The sequence below is a fragment of the Rhinolophus ferrumequinum genome, chromosome 5, assembly GCF_004115265.2.
Source record: "Rhinolophus ferrumequinum isolate MPI-CBG mRhiFer1 chromosome 5, mRhiFer1_v1.p, whole genome shotgun sequence".
NCBI classification, from domain to species: domain Eukaryota; kingdom Metazoa; phylum Chordata; class Mammalia; order Chiroptera; family Rhinolophidae; genus Rhinolophus; species Rhinolophus ferrumequinum.
The window spans coordinates 38,374,711-38,386,335 of NC_046288.1; the positions used below are offsets into that span (position 1 = coordinate 38,374,711).

At 42.8% G+C, this 11,625-nt stretch overlaps 1 pseudogene; it reads right to left on the reverse strand.

The window, feature by feature from the left end:
* Positions 1-5,487: 5,487 nt before the first annotated feature.
* LOC117022089 (polymerase delta-interacting protein 3-like) lies at positions 5,488-9,041 on the reverse strand (annotated as a pseudogene).
* Positions 9,042-11,625: the final 2,584 nt, after the last annotated feature.

Sequence of the window (11,625 nt, forward strand, 5' to 3'; positions counted from 1 at the left end):
GGTATAGAGAAGATAAATGACTCAGATAAGCTCCAAAAACTGGTTAGTGTCTGAGATAGGATAAGACCCCAGGTTCTGTATCTCCCATACACACTTTGCCCATTAGACTGGTGGTTCCCAACCTTTTGAATATAAGGACTCTGTTTTTGTATTAAAAAGTTTAAGAATCCTTATATGATGGTAGCTATATATTTCCCCCCAATTTTTAAATATACATAACATAAAATGTACAATCTTAACCATTTTAAGTGTACAGTTCAGTGATATTAAATACATTTACAATGTTGTGCAGCCAATACCATCATCCATCTCCACAACTCTTTTCATCTTGTAAAACTGAAACTCTATAACTCACTAAGCAATAACTCCTTATTCCTCCTCCCCCTAACCTCTGGCAACCACCGTTCTATTTTTTGTCTCTATAATTTGACTACTCTAAGCATCTCATATAAGTGGCATCATACGGTATTTATATTTTTGTGATTGGCTCATTTCACTTAGCATAATGTCTTCATGGTTCATCCGTGTTGTAGCATGTGTCAGAATTTCCTTCCTTTTTAAGACAGAATAGTTAATAATATTCCATTGTGTGTATATACCACATTTTGCTTATTCATTTATCTGTTGATGGACACTTGGGTTGCTTTTGGTAACTATATTTTTTTGTATCCACTAATTAGGAAAGTTCAAAATAAAGTCATAGATCCTTTGTAGTGACTCTGTAGCCCCTTGGGGTGCAACAGGTTGGAAAATCATTGTGTAAGAGATTTTGATTTTTAAAGACATTTTAACGAACTCTGACCTGGTTGTCAGCACAATACAATGATAGTATAAACAGGATGTTTAATTGTGAAGCTCCCTACACCCAGGACTTAACAGTGAATGAGGAGAAATGGAGAGGTTGGGGGTTTAGTGAAGACCCTTTCAAGAGGAGGGGACTTGCTAATGAACATATTTTCTAGGGGGTTCAATTTTCCGAATCAGAAATGGCACAATATGTCAAATCTAACTGCATTATATTCCCACCACCCATCCTGAAATGGTAGAACTGAAATGCCTGTACCAGGCAGACAAGATTCTATATTATCACTCAAATGATAAACCAATGAGACCAACCTGCTGTGAAGTTGTGATTTTATTTTTGCCACTATTTTGTTGCTGTCATTCCTGGTAGATATGCCTCCATACTTGTCAGGTTGAATTAACTGCAAATTGGAATACATAAAATGCACACTTTCATATGTGTACACTTTTTTCATTTTCTAAAATGAACATCATAAAAAAGGCAGAAATGTGACCTCAAAACGCAGGATACAGACTCAAAATATTGTACAGCAGCTTCATCTTTTTATTAGATTTTCTGTGTTTTTTTCCCTCTAGTTGCTGGATAAAATCCATACAAATGAAATACTGGCTCACTCAGTAAATAATAATGAAAAGGTAAATTCATTTTACAGAGAAGCCAGTACATGTAAGACATCATCTTGAATGACTGTGATTTTCTTGAACTGATCACCAGGCTATTATAGTCTCTCAAAAATAATATCTGGCTTTTAGGCTCTCCAATTGTGCCTGCGACCTCTCCTTAACCCTTTGGCTCTTAAGAAAAATTGATTTTTTTTTAAACATGTGCACAGTATGCTGCTAAAATCACACATCACATTGGTGTTCTGAGAGATGACAGTACATATTGAGGGTCTGGCTTCTTTCTGCCATCATTTCACCCCTCCCATTGTATTTTTCAATATTTATGATGTAACTATGAGGTTCTTTAAAAACGAAAACAGAAAAGAAATATCTTTGGGCTAAAATTTTGTTTTCTTTTTATCTTGTAGCTAATTATGTTTCTACACCTGTCATGTTAGATTCCATTTTATGTTTTTTGGAAAAGTCCAAATGTGCATGCATGATAATTTTGTTTTTTTCCCTTGGAGTATTGTCTCAGACGTGGGGCAAAGGGGAGGACTGACTTTTAAGTAGATGTATATATGCCAGAGAGAATGATAGGATGACTAACTGTCCATATTTATCCCAAACTGAGGGAGTTAGTCCCCAGGACAAGCGACTTTCAGTGCCTGAACGAGGAAGGTCTCTGCAAACCAGGATGACTTGGTCACTCTAGAGGAGGGGTTTTCTCTGGACTTTGTTTCTGTATGAGAGAACCATAAAATTCAACTCAACAATTGTTTTTTGGCACTTCCTATGTGAAAAAGGGCCTCCAGGGACAGAAGATTAACAAAACAAATCTGCTGTCAATGAGCTTTCTATTGGGTAGCTGGTGAGTCAAGTCTCCAGAGAGCTGCAAACTGAGTGCTAAAGGAGACTTATACAGGACACAAGATACAAGGAAGGAATAGTTATTTATTTCCAAATGGGAGTGATCCATGCCCAGACATTCCTTTTCTAATTAAAAGCAAAACACCTGTAGTTGTTCAGCAATACCATGCAAATAACTCAGTGTTTACTGTGTAAGAAGATAAAAATAGGCAAATAAGCCCTTGAGTTAGAGAGTTTACCCTCAATTTAAGATGAGTCTTGGCTTTACTGAAAGCTTTATTGGGCTTTACTGAAAACTATTGTTATTCTTGTAGCATCTGAGAAGTGTGTCCAGGCTGAAGTGGCTTTGAATGCAAGGGAAGGGAACTGTGAACTTGGCCAGATAGGCTTCCTTCAAGAAGCCAGGCTGGTAGGGGGAGGGTCTTCAAACCGGAGGCGTGGGGAATGTAGTGCCCTGGTGGAGTTTTAGGACAGGCAGGTCATGTCACAGATTATGGCTACCAGTAACAAGGAGACAGCTGACTGAGTGCAGGATGTCTATCCTGGTTTTTGTCACGAGGTGTGAAAAGCGACTGGTGGCCAATGAGTTAATGGTTAAGGGCAGAGTCAGTCCTTTCTTTACTGGAATCTCTTTCCCACTACTTTCTAGCTGTGTTAGCTGGGGCAATCTGCTTAATCCCTGCAACCTTCATTTTCTTATCTGTAAACTGGGGCATAACTCCTTCACTCTAGTTTAGTCATTAGGATGAAATGAGATAATGTAAACAAGTTAGTATGATTCCTGGTACATAGTTAGTACTCAATAAATAGTAGCTGAGTATTATCACTATTAATAATAGGGTAGCCATTTCATTAATTTGTTATAATAAATTAACACATGGTAGTTCTTCCTCTTGTCAGTTTTTTTCTTCCTGAACTAAAACCATCCATTTATTGTATATGTACTATAATTATGAGAACCATTTTCTAGCTGATACACTTATTTAAAGCATAAAGTGTCCATTTGATAAATTCATTAGGATTAAAATGTGACTAATGTTAAAAAAAATATGCTGATGGAAGATTGCTTCAGAATAAGTTTGTTCCTGGGAGAGAGTCTGGGTTTCCTGGCATATAGTTTACCCTTTCCTCCATGTGCCATCTGCTCCCCTCATTTGAGAACAAGGATGGAGAGTAGAAGGGACTGCTCATTCCAGTGGTGACACCGTGGATAACTGTCAGCACAGCATAAAAATGACTGACAACGAGAGCAGCTGAAACGCAAACCAAGCTTGTCCACACAAAGCCACGTCACCCAATTTGTTTTGCTTTTCTTCTCTCCATGTGGCAGTTTCGCTGACTTTCTGCATGAAGAAAAGTCATCCTGGTGTTGAGGATTAATCCTCCTCTAGTCCTCAGGCAGAGTTGAGAACGGTAAGCAGACACAAGTAAGGTCAGGTGTGTGCTCAACGAGCAGAGATACGCATTTGAAATACCTGCCTTGGGCTGTGAAGAAAATTTATGTCATGCCCTCCTTATTGGAAAGCTGGAGACTGTATAGACCAGATAGTAAATGGGCTGAATTCATCTTCACGTGGGTGCATTCTGCTGCTAAGATGATTCTTTTGGTTTCAGAAGGAACTAGAAACTGTTTAGTCTTTTTAAAATTACAGTTTTAAACTGGGCTAAATATGACTATTCTCTGCTTAGAAGGCAAATATTTATTTATGCTCACCTCCTACCAGGAAACATTAAGCAGGTAATGGTAAATCCTGTGCACTGGGTAAACCAATGAGCTTCAGCTGTGTTGGTAGTTGGGCTTCAGCAGGCCTGACACAAGTTTATCTGCGTAAAGTGCTGAGGAGACTCATGGGAGATGACTCACCCTAAGTGTGGTAGGAACCAAGTTTCATGAGCCCAATCCCTTAAGCCTGAAATAAGGTTTTAGAAAAAATATTACTTGAACACATTCTGTCTTTGGCTATGAATTTAAGGGGAAAAAGCAAAAGTAAGGAGGAAGAAGACAACGAGGTCATACTACCAAAATTATTGTATCAGCTTTGTAAGCAGACTGCTTTGGAAGTTCTTCAATGATAAGACCACCCTACGGATGGCGTAGCACAGGAGCTGGGGAGGTGCCTGAAGTGTTGAGTAGAAGTTGGTACCTGTGAAGAGTTGTTTTGACATGGACCAAACTTGGAGTTTATGTCTACAGATTGGATGATGCGGTGGGATTCCTGGGAAGTGGACTCTAAAATCAGAGGTGAGCATGCAGCGAGCTTATTAGGGCATGCTCTTGGGCTTACCCCATGCTGGGGAGGAGCTGGGCAGAAGGAGAAGCTGGGCTGTGAAGTGGCCGACTCCGTGGGGAGCTCTGCAACAGGAAGAGACCTTTGGAGTTTTCCCCAGTCGGGGCTTGGGGGCTGCATTTTCATGTCCCTGCATCAGTGTGTCATTGGAGGCATGATGAACTAGGAAGAAGGTAAGTCTTTGGCTGAGGTGGTTGTCTTCATCCCGGTGAGGGCAGTTTCCCGGGGCTGAGAGCTAAGGGTTGTTGGAGGGCAGCACACCTAGCAGTTGGGGAACTAAATCCTTCAGCCTCAAAGTCAGGATTTGGGGGGCACAGTACAGTCTATTACAAAAGGACTTAGTTTCTGAGAGGCCAGTGGAGTGTACTGAAGTACTTCTGATTTGGGGAGACCGAATTCAGTGTGGACTATCAGAACAAACCATAGTAGCCCTCGGATTTGGGAGTCAGAAACTGACTTGTCTTTAAATTAAGCTTTGAACCAAGTCAATTTAAAATAAACGTGCTCCAATCTGTGCTCCAATCTGTTCCTGTGGCCTTCCCTTCCCTTTCGGAGAAGAGCATACCTTGAAATTTTTCTCATACTCTAGTAAATACTCTGTGTACTTTTCATGGGTGGTACTACAGTAATAATGGCAGTAATGATAACAACCATAACTAACACATATTGTTGTGTGCCAGCACTTTTTGTTTTTCTTTTTTTTTCTTTTTTTGGTGATGAGGTGGAGGGAGAAGAAGCATGCTGCAGAAAATGTTAATGCACAGAAGAGCACAGAGTAGAACATAACAGAAAGGCTGGTCTCCATTGAGGAAGTTCTCTATCCCTGAGACCCTTCCCATGCTCAGGGGCCTCCAGTCTGACGGTCACAAGCTTTGCTTTGGGAAACAGAGCCACCCTCCTCTGGCCCTGCTCACTCTCCAACTCAAAGTTTGATTTTGAATTCGGTGGGCTGTGTGGTCATGGAAGTTCCTGAGGACTGAAGAGGGCCTTCAGGATGGTGTCAGGGTGTGGGGACAGAGCCAGGAGTGCAGTTTCCAGGCTCTCGGCCTCACGTGGGGAAATGCTGGCTCAGGTAGTAAATGGCCATCAACTGTGATTGGATGGCCATCAGTTGTGGCTAGTTGGCCGTCAGCTGTAACCAGTGAGCCATTGGCCACTTATATAACTGCCATGGCTACGCTAGCAGAAAAAGGGGCTAGCAAGAAGATGGTGGCTGAGCTAGCAAGAGTGGATTGCAATTAGCACGGTGGATTGCAGCTAGCAAGTGAGGTTGGCTGGCAGAGAGAAGTGGACGGCAGGTTGCGGATAGTGTGGCTCCTGCTTCCTGTGTCTCCAACCCAGCCGCCAGCGAGAATACAGCGGTATGACTCCCCTACCTATGGCTCCATGGGTATTCCTTTTTGGCCTCACCATGTCCTGCGTTCTTATGTGGGGAGCGGGACCAAAGACCCCGCATGCTACCTGGCATGACACAGGGTCTACTTCGGCAGGGGGTTGGATGTGACAGGCAGCTTACTTTCCTTTTTACCGAGGGGCTATCACTTACCTGTAGCAGGATGGGCTGGTCTGAGGTGATAACATTCTCATTCATGTGAAGGTTGCACTTCATTGGGTGCCTGTGCAGGGCCTGGTTATTACATCTCATATATATCTGGTAATGGCATTGTTCTACTTCATAAAGACCACCTCTGCTACAGTAATAATGGCAGTAATGATAACAACCAGTGGGCCTGCTGAGACCACTTCAGTGCTCCACACATACAGAAAAGCTCAGCAGTGTCCTCCTCGGTGTCTCAAGGATGCAGGTTATTCGTGGTCATCGTGGTAACTTCCAAAGGGCTGAGGACAGGCTCAGCAGACAGCAGCTCTTTGGGGGGCTACTCCTTGTTCACTAATGTCCAGGACATATTGAGCTAGGTTTTTGTTCAAACAGGATAGGGGAGAGCAGGAACTGTGTATGCGTCATTTTGAACTACTTTGGTGAGAGGGAGCGCCTTGGAAGTGGGAAACTTGGGATTGCTCAGCCTCTATGAGTGAGGGAGAAAGCTGCTCGAGGCTGCAAATTTCATGTTTACTGGGAATGGGAGCTACAAAGTCATCGTCTTCATCCAGGTCTTATAAATTCTGTTTGGCCTGGTGGTTATTGATAACATTGATCCTCATCCCAGCAGTAGGAGCATGAAGTGGTGCCATGGCCTTCTTCTGTGGAAACTGGATGGTTTTAGTGAGCTTCAGAGTGGGGTCATTGTCCCAATTGGGGTGCAGGGTTCATGAAGGCAGTAGGGGAATGCTGCTTCAAACAGAGGTTTACCCAGGCTTCGGCCACCTGGAGGGGCTTCTGGGGCACCATGCTCTAAGGCTTTCGGGAGTTCGGCTTCTCTCTGGCATTTTGCGCTTTCCCTTTGATATGGAACTGGACATCTTTCTGCAAAAGCTTTCCCCAGGCATCCTGGACTCCAGCTGGAGCCAGGCATCCGAAATCCCAGTCTTCTGCCAAGCATCAAACCTCTGTGGAAGGTGGCTATGCATACTGGCTGGCTGAGGAGGCTCTGCTGGATCCCATCATGAGATTGGATATCTCCAACTCCGGGTCTGGCATTGGGTCACCCCTTTGCTGCAGCCCTGCTCTTCCGCTTCTGGGTGAGCTTATCCAGGGAGATGTCCACCACCTTGCACCCCCAAGCGAGCCAGGAGCAATTGACTCCCTCAGATTTTGAGCCCACCCCTTCTGTCTCTATGGAGAGACTAGCTGCTTCTGGAGTTTGCCAGCACTCTTCTAAGAGCTCTATTTACAATTAATCCTTATAATAACCCCCACGAGGTAGGTAGTTTTATTAAGTTCACTTTAAGGATGAGGAAATTGAGGCTCAGAGTTTAAATATCTTGCCCAAGGTTACATAGCTAATAAGAGGCCGTGCTGGGGTGTTAACTCAAGCACGAAAGCAAAAATGAAAAGGTCAGAACCAAAGCAAGGTGTTACTTCACAGAGATGGATCCTGATGCCTTGAGAACTGGTCATGTCAGGTTTCCCAGGCAACGACAGTGGGCAGGACTGGCCATCTTCTGTTTAAAGAAGTGAGTGTGCTACACAACTGTGTTCCACCTATTCGCAGTTATTGTATCTCCTGTGTTACCCCACGGAAGGTGTGGCCCCCTGGGAAGTATGACCTCCTTTGAGGTGCTCAGAAAAGATTTACTAAATGATGGATTGAATGAATATGCTGGAAGGATGATTGTATTTATTGTTAAACAGAGTTAAAACCCCAGGCAATTTACTTTCTCTGTGCCTGTTTTTTCATCTATAGGAAGGAAACGATGTTTCAGGGGTGATGTGAGGTTTGGAAATAATTGTTGATCTAGCACAGGGGTGTCAAACCTTTTTTCAATGTTTTTCACCAAGGGCCATATGCAGTAAAATACACAAACAGCCGGGCCACTCACTCAAGGTGAAGTACGTATTGCCTCACCTGGTTTATTTAAGTAAACTAAATATATTTTTGGAATTTGCTGCGGGCAAATTAACAATGGATTGCGGGCCGCAGTTGGCCCGCAGGCCGCAGTTTTGACACCCCTGATCTAGCATATAATCTTCCACAACATAAGCTCTCAACAAGTAGGAGTTATAATTATTAATTATTACTATTTTTTTGCTTCACATGCTGAAAGGTGGTGGTTGACTTAGAAATTGCAAAGAACAACTAAATACCTCATTCTCTCAAGTCAGCTTTGGAAGGCTTGAGTACATTATCTTAAGTGTTCTGTCTTAAACCTAACTATGGAATGAATCCTAGATTTTGATGTTTCTCAGGTGCAGTTTTCCAAAAAAATAATTTTTAATGAAACAAAAATGGAGATTCTTGAATCCAACCTGTCCCACCAAGTCCCCTTATGTTTTCAAGGCACATCTTGTTTTTATAACCCTTGCATTAATAGATCTACTTCAAGGAGCTTACCATGACCCAGGAAATGGAGGCTGACTAAAAAATGGAGGAGAGAGACAAGGAGACATAAAAGGAATTTTATGTTCTTTTTTAGGAGTCATTAAAGTAGTGTGAAAAAAAAAAAAGCCCTTAACACAAAGTAGTGTTTAGATAAGACTCAGAGAATGTTTTCTGTAGATGGATGGAAAAAGCAGAAGCTACTGGTTTGATGGGTAGAGTTATGGTTCAGGCTCTATCAGTCAGGGCTCGTCTGGATGTAAAAGAAACCACTTCAGCTATTTTAAGCAGAAGGAGATTTAACACAGGTGTGCTTATTGGAAGGATTGGAGGAGCAGGCCCCGGCTGGCCCTCCAGGGACTACTACAAAAAGGACAACCCAAATCACCTGGCAAAGGAACTGTGACTTCATCACAATCAGGAATTTGGGAATCAGGTGGCCACTGGGCCCGCTGTTAGCTCCAGGGTCACATTCCCTTAGCTGTGAGTCTGGGATCAGGAAACCACTGCCTCTACTGTTGGTTGAGAAACCTACCATCTTAGCCCAAATCTAGAAATCAGGAAGCTGGCTCCAGCATAGGCTCTGGAGCCATGATCTTGCTGCCTCTACACCAGCAAAACAGACATCTCTCTCCCCATTTAACTCAGGTTTAAATTTGAGTCTTGCCCAAGCGCATCTGCAAAGGAGTCAGGGAACTGTTGTTTTTATCTTTCTGGCTTCTGCAGTGTGGGAAGGCATGGTAGACAGAGGTTGGATTGTACACTGAACAAACCCATCTATTTCCACTGCAGCGGTTTACACAGTGGAAAACAGGGAAAGCTTCAATTTTTTTCTTCTCTGTTAAGTTTGCTTTTTTTTTTTTTTTTTTAAAGATTTTTATTGGGGAAGGGGAACAGGACTTTATTGGGGAACAGTGTGTACTTCCAGGCCTTTTTTCCAAGTCAAGTTGTTGTCCTTTCAGTCTTAGTTGTGGAGGGCGCAGTTCAGCTCCAGGTCCAGTTGTCGTTTCTAGTTGCAGGGGGCACAGCCCACCATCCCTTGTGGGACTCGAGGAATTGAACTGGCAACCTTGTGGTTGAGAGCCCATGCTCAATTGAGCCATCTGGGAGCTCAGCGGCAGCTCAGCTCAGGGTGCCGTGTTCAACCTTAGTTGCAGGGGGCACTGCCCACCATCCCTTGCGGGACTCGAGGAGTTGAAACGGCAGAACCGGCTACCTTGGGGTTGAGAGCCCACTGGCCTATGTGGGAATCGAACTGGCAGCCTTTGGAGTTAGGAGCACGGAGCTCTAACCCCCTGAGCCACCGGGCTGGCCCTTAAATTTGCTTTTGTATGTTCATGGAAAGAATGGCATGTGAGTATAAGAATAATCACACATTCACCTTATCTTCCTCTAACTTCAATGAACCTGAAAACAGAAGCTGAATTATTTGGAGTCTAACACTTTGCCAACACCAGTTACACTTAGAGAGAAAAGGTAATTTAACTTAAATATTGGGGTGTCATTGGAAAATGCAATCACTGCCCCTTAGAACGATTTTAAAAACTTATACCCATTAAAATCTCATTAAGAAATAAATAACAACTCAAATTCTCATACACCGTGTGGGGACAGAGCCAGGAGTGCAGTTTCCAGGCTCTCGGCCTCACATGGGGAGGTGCTGGCTCAGGTAGTAAATGGTCATCAACTGTGATTGGATGGCCATCAGCTGTGGCTAGTTGGCCGTCAGCTGTAACCAGTGATCCATTGGCCATTTATATAACTGCCATGGCTACGCTAGCAGAAAAAGGGGCTAGCAAGAAGATGGGGGCTGAGCCTGCAAGCACGGATTGCAGTTAGTACGGCGGATTGCAGCTAGCAAGTGAGGTTGGCTGGCAGAGAGAAGTGGACGGCAGGTTGCGGATAGTGTGGCTCCTGCTTCCTGTGTCTCCAACTCAGGCGCCAGCGAGACTATAGTGGTATGACTCCCCTATCTATGGCTCCGTGAGTGTTCCTTTTTGGCCTCACCATGTCCTGCGTTCTTATGTGGGGAGCGGGACCTCACATGCCACCTGGCATGACACATAGACAAGCATATTTAGTAATGATGAATTTAATGCAGCTATTTATTTTGTAATACACTTGGAAAACCATCACTTCTCCAACAGCCATCATCAGAAAGGTGTTCAAATTGTTTGTCTTTAGACCCTGTGGCTGCTCCTGGACGCTTGGATCATAATCGCCAGTTTTTTAACAAAGCACCAGAGAACAGTAGTGTTTGATGCCTAAATGACTAATACGACAGCTTGAAATCTGTGTGGAGTCAGGGACCACATTTTTCGACCCTCTTGTCATCCCTCCACCCACTGCCATGAATGCTACTTTTCCAGTGCCATGGGCATAGTAAGCATGCAACAAATATGTGTTGGACCATTTGTTTTAAAAAAGTTTTTTTTTAAAATTTTTCAATTATAGTTGACATTAATATTATATTAATTTGAAATGTTGACAATTTCTTAACTGAATAATGGCATGCATGAATAATTGCTAAATAGATCACATCTTGACTTTTAATGGTGGTAAAAAACACTTGGAAAAAAGTATTTTTGACTTAACAGTTGAGCTTTTTTATTTTTATTTTTTTTTAAACAATAATGTTTATGAAAACAGTCCATGGAAATCATAGACAATCTTTTTTTCCCCTCAGGCTTTTATTCTAGATTCACATTGTGATTATAATTTGGGCTTTTCATTCCCTGGAAGGAACACGTTCTCCCAGTAACATCATTACTCTAGCCTTGTTTTCAGTACTTAGCATGTTTCTCACACTTTCTACCATGTTTCCCCGAAAATAAGACCTAGCCAGACAATCAGCTCTAATGTGTCTTTTGGAGCAAAAATTAATATAAGACCCAGTCTTATTTTACTATAATGTAAGACCGGGTCTTATATAATATAATACCAGATCTTATGTTAAGTTTTCCTCCAAAACACGCATATGAGCTGATTGTCTGGCTAGGTCTTATTTTCGGGGAAACACGGTAGATTACATAATTCTACTCAGAATGACTATTTCCTCAGCATTTCTTACCCCTCATGAACCTTAATCAATGTTGTCCTTTTTGACCTTTCCAAACAGCAGT